The sequence below is a fragment of the Merops nubicus genome, unplaced genomic scaffold (genome assembly GCF_000691845.1).
Source record: "Merops nubicus isolate BGI_N331 unplaced genomic scaffold, ASM69184v1 scaffold31785, whole genome shotgun sequence".
NCBI classification, from domain to species: domain Eukaryota; kingdom Metazoa; phylum Chordata; class Aves; order Coraciiformes; family Meropidae; genus Merops; species Merops nubicus.
The window spans coordinates 3,969-10,482 of NW_008608356.1; the positions used below are offsets into that span (position 1 = coordinate 3,969).

At 41.4% G+C, this 6,514-nt stretch overlaps 1 protein-coding gene across 1 annotated transcript in view; it reads right to left on the minus strand.

Annotated features, from left to right (window-relative positions):
* LOC103772893 (sperm flagellar protein 2-like) overlaps positions 1 to 5,786 on the minus strand; it is a gene marked incomplete at its 3' end in the record, with an annotated part of 9,612 nt that extends 3,826 nt beyond the window's left edge. The window contains exon 1 of the mRNA XM_008940239.1: positions 5,676 to 5,786. The remainder of the gene's footprint in view (positions 1 to 5,675) is intronic.
* Between the last annotated feature and the right edge of the window lie 728 nt (positions 5,787 to 6,514).

A 6,514-nucleotide genomic window follows, 5' to 3' on the forward strand; every position in this document is an offset into this window, starting at 1 on the left:
AAAAAAAAAACAAAAAAAAAAAACACCACTTATTTTCAGTTTGTGGCATTTATCTTATACCAAGACAGGAAGGTACAAAAACACACCGAGGACTTCCTTAAAGTAACATGATTCACACTTTTGCTTCGGTTTTATACCACATTACATGGAACTGCATTGGTCTATTAGGTACAACTTAACACACTGGGTTATATAAATCTTGATACATCCACACACAAAGTGCACCTGACAGCAAAAGCTTATTCCCAACTGCAGCTAACAGTATACCAAATTGCCACTTGAGCTCTAAGTAGGCAAAATATAGGAAACTATTTTTAAAATCTGTATAATCCATCAAACATCACAACATTTTATCATATTTCCTCTTCAATAAAATGAAGTGGACATATGGGTTGGAGTAGTGTTGAAAACCAAAACTGTGGTCTCAATGAGCAATTTACGTTCCAATCTGAAATAGTGGATTGCAGATTAATATTTCTTTTGATATGTCAATTCTCCTGTGGAGCTCTGAAGACCAACAGATATACATGCCAAAGCCAATTAACAATAAATCATCACTGTATCACAATTAACATGTTAAATTACATTCCACAGACTGATAACTTCAGCTTGAATCAGAACATCATACTTTCCATACTGCTCTATCACTTGAGTTCACAATAGCTCCTTCACAAGAACTAAGAAGTTTTGAAGTCAGTCAAGTTGTAGCGTAATTCTACAAAAATGTCCAACTTTATCTTGAGATCTTCTGGTAACACAGTGTTCACTTTCTTCCTACATGAAACAGTGCAGGAGCTCATTATTCTCACTGTAATAGTTCATATCTTAATTCCTACATAATTATATAACACTGCAGCTTACAACTATTTAATTTTTTTCTGCCACTGAGTCAAAGCTAAGGTGAGGCCTATTCTTAGAAATCACCTCACATTCATTGAGAACATGTGGTGATATCAACTCTTACCTTTTTATTCTGAAATCAGGTCAGATGGAATTTCTTACCTTTGCCTTATTATACAGAAATGTTGTAAATCTTATCTCAGGATCATTGTAAAAGTTCAGGGAAAACAATATTTTATTTTTCAAATATGGATAGCCAGACTAGAAAAAGGTTTCCAGCAGTATTCATTTTTAAAAAGTAGTATCACTTTCTCAATTATTATCCTCTTGCTTATATGTCCAAGAACTGTGCAACATAAGCAGCTTATGTAGGTAAGTAGACCTTGACTGTGACACCACCAACTTTTCTGTTAGTGTCTTCTAGATTAGAGTTGCCTATCTTAAAAAAGGATGCTACATTTCTCCCACCCCACCTCAACAGGTATGATCCTGCCTTTGGCTGTGCTAAGACATATGAAAGTGACACCAGCTTACCAAATGATGCACAAATAATGTGCTTCTCCTAAATAGCACACTCCAATTTTTAAAAGCATTACTTTACAGATATTAAGTAAGATTAGGCACATACAGATTCTTGCAGGATTCCAGGGCCATGAAATTACACAGTAATAATTTATTTAATGTCCAGAAGTAATATCTTGGAATTGAGAAAACTGCCTCTATTCCTGATAGATGTCAAAATGTCAATGTCAGTAATCACTGGAAAATAAAATAATGAAGAAAGGTAAAAAAAAAAATTAAAAATTATCTTTACAAAGTCCTGGAGTACTATGGTAAAGAACACCACACACAGTCCTCCTCTCTCTCAAATACAAGATACTTCCAGAACTTAATAACTGTCAGGGCCTTTCTCTGGATCTGCTCAAATACGTCCATGCCTTTTGTGCACTAGGGAGTCCCAAACTGGACACAGCACTTCAGACATGGTCTTACCAGAGCCATATCTTCTAAATGTGGTCCAGTGTGCTGTTGGCCTTCTTTGCTGCAAGGGCACATTACTTGCTCATGGTCAGCTTGTTCTCCTCCAGGGCCTGCAGACACTTCTCTGCAAAGCTGCTTTCAAGACAGCTGGGCCCCCAGCTGCTGCTGAAGGCATGAGGTTTTCCTCAGCAGAAGCACTTCCATTTGCTGAACTTCAGGAGATTGCTGTAAGACTTTTTCTCCAGCCCTTCAAGGTCCCTCTGAAGGGCAGCACAACCATCTGTTGTATCAACCAGTTTTGTATTGTCTGCAGACTTGCTGAGGGTGCACTAGCTCTCAATCATGCAGGTTGTTAATAACAATATTGAACAGTATTAGTCTCAGAATCAGGGCTTGGGCTACACTACTGAGCAGTGACGGTCAGCTGCACTTTACACTGCTGAGCACAACCCCTTGAGCCTGGTAGTTCAGCCAGTTTTCAGCCCACTTCACTGTCCACTGACTTAGTCTGTTCTTGATCAGTTTCACTATGAGGATGTTAAGGAAGACAGTGTCAAAAATCAATGTAAATGGCATACACTGGACTTGTCCCAAGAACTGAGCCTGTCACCTCATCATCAAAGGTCAACACTTTAGTCGGGCATGATTTCCCCTTCATAAATCCATTCTGACAATTCCCAATTGCCTTCTTGCCCTTCATACACTTGGAAATGGTTTCCATGCTTATTTGCTCCATCAGTTCCAAGAGACTAAAGGGAGAGTGACTGGCTTGTACATCCCAAATTCCCTTTTCTTGCTTTCCTTGAAAAGATGAGTAGCAGTGGCATTCTTCTAGTCCTAGCAAATTCCCCAGTCACCAGGACCTTTCAAAGATTATTGAGAGTGGCTTAGCAATGACATCAGCCAGGTCCCTCAGTATGGGTGGGTGTATGCCATCAGGTCACATTCAGGTTAATTAAATGTTCCTCAAGCTGATTCTCCTTCACCAAGTGCAAATCCTTCTTGCTGCAGACCTTCCCTGTGAGTCTCAGGGGCTCGGGATTCCTGAGTGTGAATTTTATCAGTAGAGCAGACCAAGACAGAGAGAGCATTAAGAACCTCTCCCTGTTGCATGGCAGACTGAGGAGTATTTGAGAGTGTGCTGAGAGGGCTCCACTGATCAAAGGAGCCATACTGTGCCGTCTATGGTACATGGAAGACAACTCAGCGTGGCCACTACAGAGGCAGGTCTGGGATCTGCTTCATGTAGCAGGAAGGCAGAGGTAAGGGATGGGTGGAAGGAGGTTACAGCACGGTGTGGCACGAGAAACCCCTCATATCCTCTAAGTTACCTTTACAAAATAGGTATGAGGCCCTGGGGTAGAGCAGACAAAGAGCATAATGAGACAGGAGAGGAATGTGCAAGAGCAATCTTGCCAAGATCAGAGAGACCTACCTCTCACAACAAAACCTGCATTAAGAGCAGTGCTGAGGGGAAACAATGGTGAGTTATGGTCATTGGGATTCCCTCCTGTGCAGAAGAGAAGCACCCGTTTGCACATCAGACCCTCCTTTCAGGGAAGTTTGCTTTCTGCCTAGGGCCCACATTAGGGACATCACCACAATGCTAAAGAGCTCAGTAGAGCCTTTAGACTACTGCCCATTCTTGCTCTTTCACATGAGTACAAACGGTGCTGCAACAAAAAGTTCGAGGTCAAAGAAATTTCAGAGCCCTGGGAGTAATGCTAAAAAATTCAGGAGCACAAGTAATGTTTTCCTCACTGTAAGCACTGATGTTTTTTTTCACTGGGTTCTGTGCACCAGGCAGAAGTAGGCTCATGTTTTCTCTGGCCTTCCTTTTGCTGTGGAGACACTCCTTAATGCCCTTCTGGTTGTCCTCTATGTTGCTCGCCAGTTTTGACTCCTAACAGGCATTGGCTTTCCTAAAGTTATCCCTGCATACTCGGTGTCTCCGTGCTCCTCCTGGGTCACCTGACCCTCCTTCCACATGTTGTATTCTTCATGTTTGAGTTATGTCAGTAGCACCTTACTCTTCTATTCATGCCTCCTGCTGCCTTTGTTCAGTTTTATTCACATTGAGGTGGATTACTCTTGGAGGAGTAGATCCTTAGAAGAAAAAAAAAAAAATCCCAACCAACAGCTGTCTGGGACGCCTCTTCTCTCCAGGACCATTTTACACAGAATTCTTCAAGCAGATCACGGGTGCCTTCATCTCCTGTAAGAGAAAGTCTCCCACTACCATCCCTCACCTTTTCCTCCTGGTGCTCCTGTATTGTTCAGACCTCTGCAGCTCAAATGCTTTGTAGCACAGAGATGCAAGCCTCTCATCTGCTGACAAGGCAATGAATGGTTCTGCAGCTGCAGATTAGCAACAGAGCAGGAACCTTCCTTCTCTTGCCAGAATTCACAAGCTGCCAGTCATCTCCTTTTCCCAATTCAATAAGCACAGATTTTGCCTGCCTCTCCTTTAGCACAGCTGCAGGTTCAGGTTGCTGTATCGGCAGTGTCTCAGAGAAAATCCAGTCAATCTCCTTTTCATCATCTGTGATACTGAACAGTACTAAGCTTCTTCTGCAGCAGCTGTACTTGGTGGCAAAGATCCTTCACAAGCCCACACCTCTGCAGGGAAAGCCACAACCTCCACATGCCCAAGGCTAAGTAAAGACTCTGGGCATTCCCTACAGTCTGAGACATGAAGAATCGTCTCCGTTCTCTGGGGAACAATCTGGGTTGAGGCGTCCAACATAACGCGTAGCTGCTCCAGTGGGTATTGCAGATCACGCCCTATCATGTACCACCACCTTTGCTGAGCATGTCTCAGGAGAGTTTTTAATCTCTTCCTGCACTTTCACTAATTGTATCTTCTTTAATCAGAAGTCAGGTAGAGACAAGAGCTCAAAGTACATTTTATGTACATGAAGTACTTTTATGAGGAAGACAGACCTTTTTGGAAGCTGCTAGAGCTTGCTAGAAGTAAAAGCCTCCTGAATCTATTCTTTCCCAGCATCAGCAGGCACTCCAAAATTCCTTGAAAAAAAGTTCCATTCCTCAGAGTTCCATTCTCCAATGATACCAGAAATTCCTGAGTGATCTAGAAGTCCTAGAAGCTGAGCCCAAAAACTGCTATGCAAAACTGCTGTGTTTGTTGATGGCCTTTCTTAGCTGTGCTCAAGTTGCTTTCGTACAAGTTCATGGGACTTGGTTAGGAAATTATACAAATAATGGGGAAATGCAAAGAACGTAAGAGGTTCAGAAGAAAGAAGAAGAGAATGTACAGCCTACTACACTTGATACACACATACACCATGGTCTGCTAAAATGGAGCAAAAAACAAATAACCCCATGAGCTGCATCTTCAACACACCAAGGCACTTACCTGCACAACACCTTTCACCTTCCTGTTCTGTTCTTCTTCATTGTGGCCATTATATCAATTTACTTGTAAGCTTGTAAATTCTTATATGATCTTCCACCAAAGCTTCACTCAGCCTCACAATGTATCTCCACTATTTTTATTTTCATCAAGAAGCAATTGTCACCACTACATCACACCTCTGGATTCCTGTCTCACAGATACAGCGTCTGTATCTCCTGTCTTTGAGACATCCTAGAAGGGCTCGTTGAATTTTTGGTCTAACCTGGTATTACTATCATTGTTACAATGAAAATATGATCCATCTCTTGGGAAATACAAAGCTAAGCCATGTGTAAAACACAAGTAGCTTTTAATTTATTGATAAATCTATCAAATCTTGTTAAGTTCCAGATGTCTTTCCCACTCTGCATTAGCAAATCCTAACTGAAAAATATTTTGTCTAATTTCTGTACAGGATATGCTATTCATGTGTACTAACCTGCTCTGTGAAAATTGACTGAAGTCATCCTGAAGACCATATTTGTGTAGCAGTTCTCCCAGCAGGTAGCCAGTAGAAAATTCTTCGGAAAATGATCCTGGAACTAAATTAATTTTTTTTTGGTTTTGGTTAAAAAACAAAACAAAACAAAACAAAACCAAAAAAAAAAAAAACCAAAGAAAAACAAACCAAAAGAATTCGTATATTAATCTTAACACAACTCATTATTTTTATGACAAAATTAAGTCCAAACTTTATTTAAAAGTTCAGAGGGATTTTAGGACATTGATCTATCAGTAGCCAGTTTTTAAGTCACAAGTAAGTCTGCTTTCTGTGTAGTTATTTTGCAACATAAGCCATAGGTAGTCATTTAATTCTCAGTGTCAGTTAAAGGATAAAAGTTGTCATAATTGTCATTAGGGACACAGCAATATCTATAAATGATAATTACTAAATATTCCATAAGAGAATGGAAAGGAAAACAAAGCTAGATCTAAGGTGCTTTTCCTCCATGGAAAGTGGCTCCCACCTTGCAGAACAAATGGTTCTCTGAAGCCAGCACAACACCTTACATTCAAAACAAAGCATTGACTTGCAAACACACTAAAATATTTTTATCCTCTGGAGTCCTTATTAGCAGATGAAGGTTGAGCTCCTTACATCTGGGATCCTTTGCGCCTTGAGGAAAACTGGCTTCACCTCGAGAATCACCGCCTTGCTCAGGAAGATTTAAGAGGTATCTGGAGGAAGTATCTGGAGGCAAGGAAGCGGGACGCTTCGTCGGCAGGTCAGCGGGAGCCGGCCCCGGCGGACCCCCGAGGCGCCCCGGCGGCACGAAG